Source organism: Carettochelys insculpta, chromosome 10 (genome assembly GCF_033958435.1).
Source record: "Carettochelys insculpta isolate YL-2023 chromosome 10, ASM3395843v1, whole genome shotgun sequence".
Taxonomy (NCBI): Eukaryota; Metazoa; Chordata; order Testudines; family Carettochelyidae; genus Carettochelys; species Carettochelys insculpta.
In genome coordinates, this window is record NC_134146.1 from 36,689,582 (window position 1) to 36,706,568 (window position 16,987).

The window sequence follows — 16,987 nt, forward strand, 5'->3', positions numbered from 1 at the left end:
CAAAATCAACGTAGTGTAACTTTGCTGACAGCTTGTCACATTTCACTGACTGTCTGTCTGGGATACTGCGATAACATCTGCATTCACTCAGTACGAGAGCTTAGCATAAGACAAAAAAGCAGGCCCTGCCACATAATGTTCCATCATTCTGTCAGTTCTGACATGTCATCTGAATTTTTTGAATCACTAAACACTTTTGGGACTCTGGTCCTTATTATCTTTCCTTAGTTTCTATACTCACTCTGAAATGCTGAAAAATGTAAAATCTGCAAACAAGGTAGTAGACGGCCCAGGCTTTTTGTCGTCTAATCCTTAGGCCCTCATTCATGCTCACTGTTAATCTCTTAAGACATTATAAAACTCTTAGACAAAGCAATGTGAATACCTCTGCTTCTCTCCAGAATGGGAGGAAACCAAGGAAAATCTGGATCATGCTAAGCTATTCTTTTCACCACAAAAATGGTAACTTAAACCTGTTGCATCAAATTATTTATAATTCCCAACACTAAAGCAAATTTTTTTTCTCTCCCTCTGAAGGACAAGCATTGGCAATATCACAGGAGAAATGCCACTGCAGATTTTTTCAAAGCACATCAAATCTGTTTGTTACATGTAAAAAGTACAGGAAGGCCCATCAGAATACTAGCAAATTGGTTCTTCATTTCCCCACTGTTTAATGTTTGACATGGCATAGCATATAGTTTTTAGCAGTCTTGTCATGAGTGACTTGAGATGTACTTTAAAGAATTTCTTTAGCTACATAAGGAACTAAGGCTGGATTAATTCAGGTTTTATGGACCCTGGTTTAAGGCTGGACCAGAGGGGAGAGGGGGTCCATGAATCCACAAGGTATGGCTGGGTCCATGTATTTCTGGAAAGAGTATTGCGATCTGCTATGGTCAGCAGCATGATCTTTGTCAGAGTACCAGAAGTTCCACAAGTACTTTTACAAGAAGAAGGATTTCATGTGTTAGAGGCTTTTTGGATGGACTGGTTCTGGGTCCCATCTAGTCTTAATCCATCTCTGGAACCTTTTCTGTTTTGGATCATCATTTCACTCTTCTTGACTCCTTTACTGTGGGTAACATTGGCCTGTGTACAACATGTAGTCAAGTACCTATTCTAAACCTATTCAGACAAATTCAACCCCATTAAAAACACCAAAAATGATATTGTTTCAAGCAGCTAGATTTTAATCAGAAAAGCTGACCTGAAAACCAGTTGTTGGGGACTTTGGGGGGGCGGGTGCGGCATTAGAGGGACAGTTGGGTTGGTTGGTTTTTGCCTTTGTAAGCATGGAAAGAGAATCATTTTAAAGGATGCTGGGTACAGGTAGCAAAAAAAAAGTCTTAATAAAGTAGCACAAGCATTCACATTCAAGATGTACAAACTTGAGCAGAATTTTACTCCTCATCTCAGCTCTCATACCTCTTTACACAGAGCAACTAATAGACAAATCAGTAATAAAAAGATTTCTAATCAGTTTAGCAAATATATTACAGCAGTGCAGCAGCAGAGCTCTTTGAAAGTAAATGGTAGGAAAGTAAAACATGAGCTAATCATTAATTTGAAGTAATATAATAAGGGCTTGTCCACACACTCCGAATTACAGCAGTTTAACTCCTGGTGCAATTTTAAATGGGCTTATTTACACTGGTACAACAGTGGGGAGAATCTCTTAGTTTAGGTTATGTGAAGTTAATTTTGGTTTATCTTATGCTGATTAGAAAAAGATTTAAGATAAATAATAATAAGGCACTCTCAAACCAAAATAATAGTGTACATAGGCGGTTTACACCAGTTCAACTAAATCAGTTTAAGTAAAATGTTGCAGGGTTGTGTGTGTACAAGGTTCCAGTTTCTGGCTGCTACAACTCTTTCTCTGAACATCTGTGAAATTGACACTGCTGCTAACAGTCGATAAAGGCTCTATTTGTTATTTTAGAAGAGTGTATATTTATAAATGTATAATCAGCAATTCTCTTGCCTCCATGTGTTGGGTTATGCTGCTGATTTTTCAGAACTCCGAACTGAAATCAAACAGGGGGACATAATGGTACATTTTGATTTTAAATTGCTGGCATGATACAGGAGTGTGTTTTGAAGCATTTCAAAATGTTTACTAATCTGTGATGGTTCAGGAGGTATCATGTGCCTTAGATTTATCCACTGGCCCTCAGTCAATATTTAAGAACCTAAATGAGCTGTCTGACTTGGAATAGTGTATGTACCAACATGGAGATCTATACATATCTCATGGAACTGGAAGGGACCTCAAGAGGTTGAGTCCAGTCCCCTGCACTCACAACAGGACCTATCACCATCCCCAACAGATTTTTTTAGTCACAGGCCATGTCTACACGTGCTCCTCCCTTTCAGAAGGGGCATGTTAATGAGGCACTGACTTGCATATTCTGCATGTTATTAGCATAATGGCAGCCAGTCGTGTTTTGAAAGTGCTGCTTTAGAAATGCAGAGTGGCTGTGCAGATGCAGGATCTTCAAAATAAACCCCACACTTTGAAATTCCCTTATTCCCATTTCATTTTGGGAATAAGTGAATTTCAAAGTGTGGTGCTTATTTCAAAGTGCCCGCGTCTATACAGCCAGCCTGTGTTTCAAAAGCAGCACTTTCGAAGCGTGGCTGGTTGCCATTATGCTAATGAGGTGCTGAATATGAATGTCAGCACCTTATTAACCTGTTCTGAAGTGCCTCATTAACATGCCCCTTCTGAATGGGAGGGGCACATGTAGACACAACTGATGAGTCACTATTTCCAGATCTGAAGAGGTGGCTCTGCCCCACAAAAGCTCAGCAACTAATAAATTATTTTGTTAGTCTTTAAAGTGCTACGTGACTGCTTTTTTGTTTTGTGAAGGTCTTGTTTTCATCTAACCTGCCCCAGACCCTTGAATGGCCCCTCGAGCGTTGAGCTCACAATCCTGGGCTTACAAGGCCAATGCTCTAGCCACTGAGTTATCCCTCCCCTGCAACAACACTCCCTGAAGTCAATAAGAGTACGCTTTTGAGTAAGTTCTGCTCAATGTGAGTAAGAATAGAACAATCAGGTCCTTGGCTTTTATTCAGTTCTCACCCAGACAAAAGCCTCAGTGGAGTTAAACATCAGTTAAGAAGGAGCAACTGTTTTTGGTGTCAATTTGTCAAAATGAGATCTGAGCAAAACCAGAAACGTCTTTAATCTAAAGTCTTGTTCCTTAAAAAAAGAACTAATAATTAAATTTAAAAAAAGATTATTTGAGAAGAAAAAAACATATATTTTAGAAGTAAGTAATGAGACCAAATTCTGCATTTTTCATGCAGATTGCAATTACCATTTCTTCAAGTTAAAACTGGGAACACCATCCAGGGAAACCCCCTGTGCACCAGAGTACATTTTTGCTGCAGGCTTCACCCGATGAAATGTTATGTCTTTAATTTTTCTCTTTTGGGATCTTATGCATCTTTCCAGGAAAAATGCTATAGCTTCCCTTTAAATGTAAGGCTATTTAACCTATGTATATTTTCCAAATTAGTGCGTACTGTATGCTCAGAATGTAATGAGATCATATAAAAATATGTTTGATTATGACAACCCATGTCTTCACTCCAATATATGTCACCTACTGTTCAGCTCAGAAACATTACAGCTGTCACGTCAATAAAACTTCTTATTAATATTCTCTTGGGTGGAAACTCTCTGTTTGCCAACTTTCCCCCCACCTCCCTCAGTTCCTTACTTCCAGATATGAGTTTTTGGAACACCCTGAAAAACAGAGCTGATTGTCCAGACCTTAAAAAGCAGGAGATTTTTTGTTCTGTTTTATTTTAAATTTAGTGAAATCTACATTGGCCAAATGCCTAGATTTGAGTAGTTCTGTTACAGAGCATGCTGACTTGAATGATAAATGTCAGCCTTGTCTCTTCTGAAGTGCATGTGTTCATATTGGTTACATTTCACCATGTGCTGACTGCACAAGGAAGCCCTTCATTTCCTTCTGTTTAATCGTGATGCTCTCTTTTTTCTCAGCATACATTCTCCAACTTTTCTGTGCTTGTTGGGCCATCAAGGCACACCTTTGTCTCATTTAATATGCAATTTTCACCTCTGACCCATGAAACTAGTCTTAGGCTTCCTGAACTTTATTGCCTGTTAATAGACTGCTGGCTCTCTTTTTTGCAGTAATAGAAATGGTGGAGAGACATTTAATTGAAAAGGACTCACAAAGCTAGAGTCTAAAAGGTAAAGTCAGGATTATTTTAAAAAAATAATCCAGAAATAATGTTTGAGATGCTTTTGATATTCTTTACAATTTTGTGCCCCTTTAGAAAAATAAAAAAGACATCACAGATTTCATTATCTACTTACAGAACAATAGCATCATTTGCTGAATAGTGCTAAATGATTGATCTGGTAATTCATCTTCTGCTTACATCTATCTATGCGTTTTGTTTCTTTCTAGTCATCATTAGCAACAATGTCACAGAGCAGTCTTGAGCTTTCATAAAACACATACAGATGCTCTTTTCTGACCACTGTGCAGTGACACGTGGTTATAATTTTGTCTGTATTTCTTTGTCATAGACTGCTATTAGCTACATCTGTTCAATTAAAATAAAAAAGCACAACACAGCTCGAATCCAGTGGCTTTATATCAAAGGAAGTCTTTTAATTAAATAGATTTAATTTTAACTGTTCTGATGAGTGAAAGATACCCTTTTTCTCCTCTACAAGTTATGTTTTGTGAATAGTTATGAAAGGCCATTATTGTAGCATAAGGATATTTCTATACATAAAAAGGCATTATTAAAATGATTTAATGTCCTGTGTTATGAAACTTATAGGAAAAGTGTGATAAATATGAAACTTGTTTATTATGGACTTCATACAATTTTTGAATAATACTGCTTTTTCTTTTGACAAGTGCAATAAACTCAGCTAGTATAGACATACGTTGATTATCCCAAGTCAACTGTGTGGCTTAAAGAAACATGCCCAAACAATCAGCTTTTGACAACTGCATCTCCTGTTATTTACAATAGCCATCACAGTAATAACTCACCATTTCTATATTAATAAGGCAGTGAAATTTATTATGATGGTATTGAAAAGTTATTAAGTACTGCATCCCGAGTGACAAAGTACCACAGTACTGTCACTATCCAAAAGCAGTTGCCCATCCATCACCAAGCTTTCCAGATGGTCCTGCATCTTTATCGCTCCCAGGTTGGTGACATCACCTGTTCACCCACTCAAAATTGATGATGAAAGCAAACAGATCTATCTTACTTACATTTACCAAATCAATTTAATTTTACAGGCTGAGGCTTAGTGACATATTGACTGTTTTCCTTAATGGCATCTACTGTACTTAATGCAAGGAACTCATCTTTGAATACGGGCTTGCATAATGTGTCAGTTCATAATAAATTTTTTGTAGCATGTTTACTGAAGTGGAAGAATTATGATTGCTTGTCAGTTCTCTTATTAAATGTAATAATCATTCTCTTTTGTTTGGTTTTTTTCCTCCTGATTCTATCTTTCTCAAGAGCCAAACTGTAGTCATGTCGTGTTGTCTTTTAAGGGGACATCTGACTTCCTCTAAAGGCAACTTTTCATCCAGTGTTGGCACGATGACAAAGTAATTCCAGTCGCTGGTGTACTTTATCATTACTTGGGCAAAATGTGACTGATATCAATGGGAACTTACCTCAGTACATGTAGATGACCTGACATGGGAGAACTTCTAAAACTGAAGATAAAGATACTTTAAGATTCCTCTCCTTCTTCCCAATTCCCTTGTGTAGAAGGTAACAGTGGGATTTGATCTAACGCCAGGCAATCAGACCACAAGTCCCACTTGGTTCCCACAACTAGACTGTACTTCTCTCAGGAGTCAATAGAGTCTCAGAACTTAACCACTGTGGAGGGAAGGTCCAAACTCATATCTGTATACAGATGCATAGTTCCATGCAGAGGTCTTCAAAGGTAAAGAGATTTAAAGGAGAGCACCAAGAGGTAGATAATCTCCTGTTCTTTGTGGGTAAGGACATATATGAGCATGTGTAATCAATTTTAAGTGGTAGGGAGAAATAAATGTTCCCCCTGAACAAGAATCCTAGGGTATGTCAGCATAGCCACTACACACCCATGGTTGGCAGGTGCAAGCCAACTCATGCTCACAGGGTTCAGGCTGCAGAGCTGTTGCCTGTTTCATTGCTATGTACTTTCCAGGCTCATGCTAGAACTGAACCCTGGAATCCTCTCACCTCATAGGGCCCTAGAGCCTAGACTCCAACCTAACCCAGAAGTCTACATGGCAATGGAAGTGCCCTACCACCCAAGTCCCACAAGTCGAAGTCAGCTGCGGGTGTCTAATTAATGTGTAGACATGCTCTTTGAAGGCAAAGGTAAAGATACTGACTCTAATTTCTAAAACCAGAAGACGGGGTTAGTGTCTATGAAAATATGGTAATAAAAAATATTCTTAGAGTCATTTTGGCTATGTCAGCCAATGTTCTTAGCTGTAAATTGACAGAAAGCAGCACCCTTGTTGACAGCCTTACCCCTTTCCAGGGGGCCCTCGGTCAACAGACAGGGCTTCCAGGACACTGGGCAGCCCTGTCCATTGTACTTCCAGTTGGTCGCTTTGTCGAGAGAGTGGTGGCCAGGCAGTCTGGCTGCTCTCTGTCAACAGAGCGGATAGCTCTTGTGATTCACTTTGCAATTTGGCTGTGATCTGTCAACAGAAGTTTGTCTGAAGATCTTCCAGTAAAATATTCTGTTGACAAATTGCTGTAATCTGGACATAGCCATTTATACCAAAGCCATGGGCCAAATTCTATACTTTAATTCCTTATGGTATGTCTATACAGCAGCCTTGTTTCAAAATAAACTATCCCAGAATAGCTTATTTCAAAATAATGCTGCTACACACAAAAAATGCATTTCAAAATAGCACTTAGGTATTTTGAAATACAGCATCTACACACATAGAGCCTATTTCAAAATAGAGCCACTGGACACAATATGGCTTTTTTTGAAACAGGCTCTATTCCCTATCTTAACAGCACCTATTTTGAAATAGCCATGGTGAAATAGGTGCTATTCATTGTTGAATGAGGTTTACCAATTTCAAAAAAAGCCAACTGCTATTTCAAAATTATTTCAAAATAGCAGTTGCATTGTGTAGATGCTAGGATAGTTATTTTGAAATAATAGCTGTTATTTCAAAATAACTTCTGTATAGACCTACCCTTAATTCTTACTCCACTCAAGTCCTTGAGCAGATAAAGCACTGTAACATTTGGTGCAATTATATTAACAGAGATCAGGGACTCGCACTTCACTGATCTTTAAAACCATGCCATGGAACCTTTTTTGTCTGGGTCCATTGGCACCACCCACCACCGCCAGCAATTAATGGTAGGTGATAGAAGAACACAATATTGTGCTACTTTCCATCTTCTGTACACTCCTCTGTCCTAGATCAAATAGGCCCAAAGATTCTGCAAGATGCTTACCTCTTCTGAAGATACTGTTTATTTGCAAGATAAATCCAATTAGAACTGAATTATTTCTAGCACACTTATCCATGTTATGTGTCCCAGTGTCCAATTTGAGAACTTTGTGCTCTTTTACCTGTGTGCACATTATGTAGGCTGCACAGAAAGAAGTCAGTGTGTCTGAAGCTGACAGTCATGATTCTACCAACTCTCTTGATGCATGCAAATAGCATCATCTTTTAGAATGACATTTTGCTTATGAGGAAATTACCTAAGGGTTTTCTAGCACATCAAGTACAATAAGTCATATCCTCATCCCAAGACATGGATGTAAAGAAAAGAAGGATTTAGACTGGCAGCAATAATCAACATCTTTTCTCCTTTGTGGCACCATCTTCCATCATAAGCCCCGTCACACTTGATGAAAGCATCTGGACATAAGTAGGGTGACCGTATCTCCCTATCCCAAATATGGGACAAGGAGCTATAGACAGGAGAGGTGGCTCCTCTGAGATCCACCGAGGTGTGGGGAGCCAGAAACTGGGGTGCGGCTGTACAGGTGGGCTCCTAGCTCCCCATGCCTCAGGGAGCCAGGAGCATCCAGACCAATCAGGCTCCTGCCAGCTACAAGAAGCCAGGTGCAGCCACACCAATTCAGCTCCCACCAGCCACCAGGAGCCAGGCACAGCCACATGTGTCCAGCTGTCACCAGCCACAGGGAGCTGGGAACTGAGTGGGAGCCACACCAGTGTGCAACAGGAACCAGGTGGCAGCTGCTTCCCCCACAAATATGGGCAATAAGTCCCATTTTCAAAATATATCAGGACCCCTTCCTGGCACCTGAAATTCAGGGCTGTCCTGCTAGAAACAGGACAGATGGTTACCCTAGACATAAACCTCAGAGGTGCTGAGCAACCTCGCTGCTGCTTAAATGCCAGACCGCTCAGCACCTTGTAGGCCTGAGCTCTAAATGAGAAAAATGAGCATCTAAATAATGGGAAAAAGGAAAACAAATTGCTGACACCTGTGGCTGCCAAAAACATGCTGTCCACTCATGGAGACTAAATAATAGAACTTATCTGACAGAGAAGATTAGTCGCTATCACTCTACCCTGGTGGGCAGTTCCTACCCCATTACCAATGTGGTTATTTTTAAGAAGAAGATCACCCATGGTCTGCTTTCTATTTCTCCAAATGGCAATAGTGAAAAGACTTCAGAAGTCCTAATATGAGTGGGTCCAACATGGGATGCCACAGTTGTCTCTCAGCTCAGTTGGCGTAATAGAAAGCTGCTTTATGTAACAGTTATATAAAGCAGGGCCAGAATTTGACTTTCATTTAGTGTGGGGTTCATGAAGAACACCACAGACACAACAATGGCAAGTCAGAGTGCAGAAAGCAGCAGTGTAAGATTCACCTGTACCCCATAACATTAGATATTTCTGAAGGGCAATATCCAAGAATAAGGAAAGCTCTGTCGTTTTTAGGATTATTATAATGCACTTCTTAGGGCCATAATCTACCAGTGTGACACTGAATTAACTTCAGTGACTTTGGTGGAGTTGCTACAGGTTTTACACCAGCATGAGGTCAGACTCTAATTCATAGAAAATGTGCTTCAATGTTTGGGAATTTGATATTGTGACAGTCACATACAAAATCAGCTTACCAGGTAACTTTTAAATATGTGCATATTAGAGTGTGTCTATCTGTTTGCGCTGTGTTAGCTTAAGATCTCCTCTTAAACGATAAGCGCTACAACCATGAAATTTGGTATGCAGCTCCCTCTTACCCTAGCTTAAACCAAGGTCAGGGTTTGGTTGTGCCTGGGAAGTGGGAAGTGTCTGAAATCCCACAGTTTTCCAAAACATGGAAAGGGCGGGGCGCTGAGAGGAGGGACAACATACCTCAGACTCACCAGTGGGGGACAACAGAGTGACCACTGCGGGCAGCAACAGCAGGAAAACAGTAGCCATGTGGAGACAGTGCTCTCCATCCTGCCAGTCTCTGAGCAGGTAAGTGTCCCCCTGACCAACCTCTGCTCCAGCACTCAGCCATTGCACCACACAACCAGGATACCTGCTGCCCCCTGCAATGACCCCCCTGCAATTACCCACTCTCAAAGAGGCTGGAGCCAAGAACTCATCCCTGGCCCCCTCCAACCTCAGACTGGCCCCAGGAAAGTAGCCTGGCTCTTCCCCTCCACCCCATCCTCCACCCCTGCAACACATTCAGATCTCACCAGGTTCAGGGAGAAGTGGTGAAACCCTCCCTGCTCCCCTGCCTTTCTCACTGAAGCCAGGGACAACTGGTAAAACCCCACACCACCCTGCACCTCTTGCCAGGGCCAGAGAAAAGTGGTGAAACTCTGCACCCCCCCAAACCCTGTACTTCTCACTGTGGCTGGGAATAAGGCCCACCCCAAGCCCAACTCCCCAAGGATAGGTGTGGGGCTGGGAGCTATGGCCTGACCTGTGCCCTCCCAGAGTACAGGCTTGAGTGGGAAAAAGGCCTAAGACTAATTCTCCACTTATACCAGGTTTGTACTGATGAGATTCCCCTGATACCAGCAAAGTCACTTTTGATTAACACCAATCTGTAGGTAAGCCTGGCCCTAAGACTTTTTTTTCCATTCTTTAAGAATGAAGTCACACCAATCAATATTCCGAGGTATCCAATGTATCTATCTCAAAGTTCTTTACTAAATTAAAAGACGTGTTTCACACTATTGGTTAAAGTTGTCCATAACTGTAACTAATACCCTCTCAACATTTATACAAAGTTTTATGAGTCACATAGCTCTCACTGGATGCTCTTTCAACCCAGATAGCATAAACTTTGCTTTAATTTTGTAATAAAATTAAAGATCTAATGTCACTTTCTTATATGAAACTCAATACTGTTAAAATATGTCTATGAAAGCTCTTCAGACTCCAGGTCATTTATAATTGTCTCTAGACCTCAATGCCATGAAGAAGGAGTACCTTCTGTTTTGTAAAATCCTAAATTATTTTTTATCTTCTAAAACAAGCTTAGTTTGTTACAGCTCCTGTTTCTACCTTCCTAGAACAGAAGTCAAATTTTAGGATAATCGACATCTAAACCATTGTAGATAAATTATGGTCCCATGAACATAAATTCAAACTAAATATACGAGTCAGCTGTCTAAACTGAATGCTCAACATGCAGCAGAAGATTCTTTTGCTTGACACGTACATTTGTTTTAGTGAACTATTTAGAGGTTCATTTTAAAGTATTCTCCAAGTTGTTTTTCCTAGCAGGGCAGGAACCGTAATGAAATTGCTAAATTTATGTCTCCTTGCTTGCTTTTATTTAAAAAAAAAAAACAGAAAAGAAGCACTGACAGCCCTTAAAGTCTTGTTTTCTTTGTTGATTAAGCAGCAGTCAATTTTCCCTTTTTAAACAATTGCTGAGCTACAGCTCCTTGGCCCCAACAGACAACTGGGCTGCTGGCAAATACTAAAACCACTGTGACAAACTGTAAAAAAGTTTGACCTTTGCCCTTGTCCAGCGACCCCTTGTTCGATTTGTACTTTAACTTACCAATACCTGATTAGATAATGCTCAGCGCTAAAGCCACAAAATGAGATCAAATTCAAATTTATGGCTTTTCATTTAGACTGGTGTGCAGCACTCTAATCATGACCCAAGCACAAGAGCATCACAACAAATTCTTTGTGTCCCACAGCCCAATTTATAGCTTGAATATACAAATGAGCACAATGGACATGATTTTGCAGTGGCTGATCACTGTATTGGCTATGACGACACTTCCAAAATTAAAGCGCGGCGGTGGCAGTGCTTTAAAATGAAAATAGGGCCACACCATGAGTGCCGGGAGGCAGATCTTCCAGCGTTCTAACCACCACCACAAGGAAAGGCTGTTTACACTAAAGCTTTATACCATTGTAACTTGCTGCACTCCAGAAAGGAGGGACATACTCCTGAGCCACAAAGCTGCACAGTAAGGTAGCAGTATAGACTTAGCCATTGACATTTTTAGGCAGATTTGCTAGCCGGCGCACTGAAGGTACAGATCCCATGGAATTCCTCAATGTGCTGTAGAGGCAAAAGCAAATTTTTTCACACCTGCTAATTATTTGCAAACTTATGGTAGCAGTTCCTATTTTCACTTCTCTGCACATCTCACCTAGCTAGTCCTGAAGATAATCAGAGATGGACTCCAGACACAAAATTTGGATCAAAGTTACAAATGCTCCAAGGTTCAGAGTATTATTAAAGATAGCAGCCTGTTTCAAAACATGGACCCTAGTCTAACTTTAGATTTCAATGCATGTCCCCATTCCATAGTGTATGAGTATTCTGAGATTTCTAGCTCAGGATTTTCTAGTTCAAGGTTATCTCACCTATCTGTAATAAGCCGTTGCAAATAAGAAGCAAATTACCCTGCTTTCAAATACTAAAGTGATTTGCAACCCAAAGCCAGACAATGCCACTCTTTGTGGCAAAGCAGCTCCACCTGCTGCACATCTAGGCAGTTATTGTGTCTACACAAATGCAGTCAGTTTGTGAAGTCTTTTCCCTGGTTTATTGCTGGATATGAGGGAAGAGCTCATTCAGCCCTGCTTACTTTGCCTTCCCAGACATGTATCCTATGTGATTCAAAAGGAGAAACTGAATGCATGACATAGCTGCATACGGGAAGGTAGCTTGGACATGGTGAAATATCATTTTTAGCCCATGAAGCCAATGAGCGCTTATTCACAGCACTTACAAGTAGGTTTTCTTCAGCGAAAAGAGTAGTGGTAACAGTGATATGCCACCATAATGCAACAGCAAAAAGATGAGACTCCATTTTCCTTTGACCTCACGCAATACACCCATTCTTATTTCTCCATTCCACTCTGGCTATCCAAAGGTCTTATAACCAAAAATAGAGAAGACAATAATGGTGACAACATCAAAGTCAAGGCACTACACAGTACAAGTGCCTTGGGAATTGTTGTGGGGTAGCTGAAAAAAATCCACTTTCTGCAAAGTGACTGAAATTTGCAATTATCTTGCAGAGTTACCTGGTTCAGTCTTGCTCCCCCTGAAAACAAAGACAAAACCACAACTTGTTTTGGGAAGGAGCAGAACTGAGCTCAGTACACCTATCCAATAAGTACTGGACACTCAATATCTGATAGGACAGTGGTGAGCAACCTGAGGTCCACGGGTTGCACACGATCCATCAGGGTAAGCTGCTGGCCAGTTTCAAGACCATTTATGTTGAGCATCAGCAAGTACAGCCACATGTAGCTTCCAGTGTCCATGGTTCACCTTCCCAGTCAATGGGAGCTACGGGAAGCAGCAGATAGCCAGGAGATTACCTGGGCTGCATGAGGCCCATAGACAGCAGGTTGTTTACCACTGTGACAGGATGTGAAAATTATAGAAGAAGGTGGCTAATCTGAGGATACATCTGTCCACATGCAGTATTAATTTAAAATATGCATATAGCGTCTGCTAGATTAAAGAAGTAATCCATCTGAGGAGGACTGCACAAGCAGAGGACATGGATCCTTCACCAGGAAGAAGCTGGTTGCTGCTTATTACTTGACAAGTGAAAGAGCCTTGTGGATGGAGAAAAACAGTATTTGTGATACAGCTTGTCTTTACTAAGTTTTTTGAAATTATCTCTCATGACCTTCTCATTAATAAACTGAAAAAATGTAGCCCATCATCCTACTACAGAATGGGTGCACAACTGGTTGGAAAAGCGTATTCACAGAATAGTTAACAATGATTCTCAATCAAGATGGAAGGTAATGTTGAGTGGTTCCTGAAGGTATCTGTCTTGGGTTCATGTCTAGTCAATATCTTCATAAATTACTTCGATAATGGTATGGTCAGTACACTTATAAAGTTTGCAAACAATACCTAGCTGGGAAGGGGTTGCAGGTGCTTTAGAGGACATAATTACTATTAAAAATGCTCTTGACACATTGAAGAAAAGGTCTGAAATCAATAAGATGAAATTCAAAAAAGACAAATGCAAAGTACAACATTCATGAAGGACTAATACATTACACAAATACAAAATAACTGCCTAGAAAGGAGTACTGCAGAAAAGGACCCAGATGTTACAGTGAATCACAAACTCAACAGGAGACAACAGTATAATACTGTTGCAGAAAAAGCAAAATCATTCCAGGATGCATTAGCTGGCATGTTGTAAGCAAAACACAAAATATAATGTTCCACTCCCTTCAGCACTGATAAGGCCTTAAGTGGAGTCCTGTGTCCAGTTCTGGACACTATACTTCAGTAAAGATGCGAACAAATTTGTGAAAGTCCAGAGGACAGCAACAAAAATGATGAAACATCTAGAAAACATGATGTAGCAGAAAAGACTGTCAACACTGCATTTGTTTGGTCTGGAGATGAGAAGACTGAAGTTGGGGGGTAGACATCATAACAATCTTCAAGTATGTAAAATTTTGTTAAAAAGGAGGGTGATAAATTGTTCTCCTTAACGAGAAGTAATTGGCTTAAATTGCTGTGAGATATAGGTTAGAAATTATGAAAACTTTCTAACTGAAATGGCAGTTAAGCACTCAAACAAATTCTCTAGGAAAGCTGTGGAATCTCTGTGTCATTAGAGGTTTTTCAGAATAGGCAGACAAACATCTATCAGAGATGGTCTGGACAACACTTAGTCCTACTTCAGTCAGGGGACTGGACTAGATGACTTATCAAGGTCCCTTTCAGGTCCACATTTGTATGATTCTATTTCACAAGGATGTCCAATTAGCTAAGTGGCAAGAAAAGTCTATATTTGTAGGCTATGTCTACACTACAGTTATCTATCAACAGACGCTACTGTCAGAAGATATTTTCTGACAAAACTTCTGCCAACAGATTGTGTTCAGACATGAAAGCGGATTGCTCTGTTGGTCCACTCTGTCAACAGAAAGCAGCTGGACTCTCTCAACAGAACAGCCAAGCACGGCAAACAGGGCTGCTCATTGACTCAAAGCCCTGTCTGTCAACGGAAGGTCCCATGAAGTATCCATACAGCTTTTTTGTTGACAAAGTCCATCAAGAAAGGCATTCTGCTTCATGGGGAAGAAGCAGATGGCTGTCGACAAAAGTGCCGAGTTCTGTGAACAGTATGTCAACAGAACGTATTTTTAGTGTGGACTCTCAGTGAGTTTTGTCAACAAAACTATTTAGTGCAGATGTAGCTAAAGAGTTATAGCTAGATGTAACCAACAATGCTTTTTTCCCTATCCTCCCTGCTCTATTATTGTTCTCCCTTTGTCACTCCCTCAAAAGTCTGTCTTCCTCCTATAGTAGCAACATTCTTTCTACAGCTCCCAACATAAAGATAACAGGGGCCAAGATACATCTGCTGTTTTAAGCCTGACAAACCATGACTAATTTTTTCTGTGTTTGAAGTCAATGAGAGTAAAACCAGTATCTTCCACAAAATGAACTGATCATCCTGAAAAAATAAGTTAAACTGATGCACACTCTGTGCAAGCCTGTTTTGTTTTGTTTGTATTTGGTATTACCTAAGCTTTAGAAAAACACACATCTCAAAACTCGACACAAAAATGGCCCATTTTTCCCATTGGAGCGAGTAATACAGATCTGGTATTAGTCTTGTCTTTGAATATCCTGGATTTGGTTAGTTTATTTTAAAAACATTTAGTTTTAGCTCTCCTCACAACTTTTAACAAATACTTATATTTTAGCAGTTCGAAGAAATACGGTATTCTGCAGTTCATCTGTTTCTAGCCTCCTCTATGGTTGCAAACCCCTTGTAAGTGGATGCCCACTTTCCAATTCATTGCGATTCTATGTGGGTTTCACTGAATAGCTTTGAACTGTTTAGATTTGATTGGGAAAATTGAAGAACACTTTTTCCCCACTTTCCCAAATCAATATTCTTCTCCAGTGTGTTGCAGGGGGGGAAGCAGGGAGGGTAGAGGGTAGGAGAGTGTCCTAGTTTCAGAATGGCTCACCTTTCAAGCTTCCAATTGCTTCTTCTTAATTGTTCTGGCAGAAAAGTTTTGAAATTAAAAGAGACATTAGGCTCTAACAACTAGATTATTCCTGGCTATTTTAAAAAGCAAATCCAAAATACCATATCCTTAATTGGTGTCAGTAAGCAGCAGTGTGTCCTTAACTAAAATCAGAAGCAATCTCTTCAGCTCATGTAGCTGCGCTACTTTACATCAACTGAAAATCTGGTGCAAAATATATTTGTTCTGATTTATGTACAGCTCACATCTAAAATGCTGTAAAAGCAATTTTTTAAAGCCTCCACTATCAATATGAGAGGTTAATTGTTGTGTGGCTATAGACAGTCTTTATGACTTCCTGGTGCCTTGTTTAAAGAATAAAGATTTCTCACCAGTAATTATATTGCATCAGTGTTTGTTAATTTTATAGAGTTCTGCCAAGTCTATAATCTCACTTGACACTTTACTGTCATATTGTTGCAGGTCTCACAAGTGTTTAAACAACTGGATGGAAAGTTTGCAATGAACTCACTGAATATTTATTGATGGTTGAAAGCAAAGTAAACATTTATGATCCACCATGTGCTTTAAGGGCAATGCTCTCAAGTGTAACTTAATGTATTTGATCTCGGGGCAAGGAAGACTACCAATTCAAGGCCCATCATACCCCAAAGAGCAATGCAAACTAAGCATTTCTCCCCCACTTTTCAAAACATCTGTCATCCCAATGAAAACAAAAATGGAAAATCAGGATTGTGCTGTATTGTTACCTCAGTTTCCTCAAACTATGAATAAAAAAGTTAACACAAGAATGATTTTTGTGTCACACCAGACAAATACTGAGAAGAACACCTGATTTTTTTTAATCTAAAATGTTTTATCTGAGCCATAAGAACAAACAATTTGTTGTTTGGGTCAGTTGACTGGCCCAGATAGTCTGAATCCTGCCTCTAGCTCACCACACAGATCAAAGCCAAATTAAAAATCTTACTCTCCTAGACAATTGTGCAATGTTGTAGTTCACAGAGGAGGGGTACTGGAGGGAGGAGGAATCCCTTCCAATTACCCAAGGGATCAGATTCAAAGGTGAAAGTTTTTAAGGACCAACTTGTGTCTGGTCATCAAAAGTACGTCTACACTCCAATCAGGCACCATCACTGGCCGGTGCCACCTGTCTCAGGTTCACAGCTCAAGGAACTGTTGTTTGCGGTAAAAACATTCAGGTGGGATTCCAGCCAAGGTAGAACATCTATTCCTAAGAGACACAAAATGGGTGGGGAGGGCATATGGAGCCACAAATAGAACTCTTGTATTCTCCAGAGTGCAAGGGATAACCACTCTAAAAGGAGAAGAAAGGAGCTAGACCCATCACCCATAAAAGCCAGTAGTACTGCGCAGTCATAGGGAAGAGCACATACTGCCCTCCTTTAGACTATGCAGTTGGGATAAATCCAACAAGGCTCTGGAAGGCCTCAAAGAGGAGCAATGCC

At 40.2% G+C, this 16,987-nt stretch overlaps 1 protein-coding gene across 6 annotated transcripts in view; it reads right to left on the minus strand.

Annotated features, from left to right (window-relative positions):
• The window catches only part of MECOM (MDS1 and EVI1 complex locus), a 500,218-nt gene that overhangs the window by 253,273 nt on the left and 229,958 nt on the right, over positions 1-16,987 (minus strand). The gene's annotated exons all lie outside the window — the stretch shown is intronic.